Raw genomic sequence first — 1,646 nt, forward strand, 5'->3', positions numbered from 1 at the left:
CACGCACCCGAGTCAGCGCGAGACCGCGCGAAGAGCGCCGGGAAGGGGTCGCGGCGCCCGCTCCGCAGGGTCTCTGGAGAGCAGAGGCGGGGGGCGGCAAGAAAAGGGCGGGCGGTGCATTGTGGGACTTGTAGTCTGAGCGCCTGGGCGCGGGGTGTCCTGGGACTCGTAGTCTCCGATGTCATGCGTTAGGAACAGAGCTTGCTGGGAGGGATGCCACCTGGTCGCTAGGTAACTAGCGCTGCGTGAGTTGCGGGAGGAGCGACGTCTCCCTAATTAGGGGCGCCCAGGCTGCCCCAGATTAGGCAGCTCCTCCTGGGCTGTCTGCCCTGAGCCACGCCCCAAACCCTCCTCCCCAGGCGGCCTGTCCCCAGGCGTGTTCTCCCAGTCTTCACTGGGATCTCCAGACTCTAGCCTCTTGGTGGCCAAAGAGTAGTTCTTTAAGAGATGAGTAGACGTGCTGATCTTGGTTGACTCAGATTATTAATATAGACAGAGCACCCTGCAAAAATATTCAGTGAACCCAGTTTGAAAAAGTCTGGCAGCTCCTCAAAGGGTGAGACAGAGTTGCCATGTGACCCAGCAATTCCGTTCCTAGGTACATATTCAAGAGAAATGAAAACATGCAGAACTGTACATGGATATTGTCACCTTTAATAATAAATTAGCCAGTTATTTCACCAGCAAAGGCAGACTTATTTAGGAATAGCAGAGGAATTGCAACTCAGGGTATGTGAGCAGTGGTGGACCAAAGGTAAATCCAGAGAACAAGGTGGGGGAACCTGCTACTCTAGGGAAAAGAGAGAGCTGGGAATAGAGGCTGTGATAACTAGAGTCCATTGGAGGAGCTGGGGATCCAAAATAAGGAGGTTTCAGGGGGCTGAGCCTCTGTGGTCTCTGTTTGGCTGGGCTGTGGGAAGTGGAGAGAAGCTTTCTCCTGCTGAATGTGAAGGAGAGATGCCTTCCTGTTGGGGGTATAGGGGGAGGTAGGTCTTTTTCTGTTTGCACTACCAATGAAAATAAATATGCCATTCAATTTTGCTTAATTTTAGAACTGCAGTCTTCCAATTTAATCTTAAGAAAAATGAATTTGGGGAGATCAAGTTTCCCATAATGGCCATTGTAATTACAGTCTACTTTGTTTGACCCACTTAGTTAAAAAAATGGTTATATGGGGAGGTTCTTTGATTTTAAGCATGAAACCAACTGGAGTCCCCAAAGGAGGGCTGCCCTCAGAGCATTCAAATGACTGGATCCCATTTCCCTAAGTTCTTCTGAAAACCCAAGAAAGTTGCCAGAGTCCTAGCCTAGATTCCAAAAGGAATAAAACAGAACTCTTAGATCACAGTTACCTCAATCCCCCAAAGAGAACCTTGTTACATGCTCTCCAGAAAACAATTGAGTACTTACCAAGGACAAAACCATCATACCCATGAAAGGGTTAGGGTTAGGAATAAAGTTGAGGGCTCAAAATGCAAAATGAGCAGAGCTCAGAATTTGAGAGGAGACTTGTCAAATCAGAAGCTGGTGGTGACCCACAGAAGAGATAAGCACAGGGAGCCTGGTTCAACACCTCAGTCGATTTCACCTCTTGGGATTCACCTCCAGATCCCACTTCTGACACCACATATATCAACTTCAATAAT

Source organism: Muntiacus reevesi, chromosome 5 (genome assembly GCF_963930625.1).
Source record: "Muntiacus reevesi chromosome 5, mMunRee1.1, whole genome shotgun sequence".
NCBI lineage: Eukaryota > Metazoa > Chordata > Mammalia > Artiodactyla > Cervidae > Muntiacus > Muntiacus reevesi.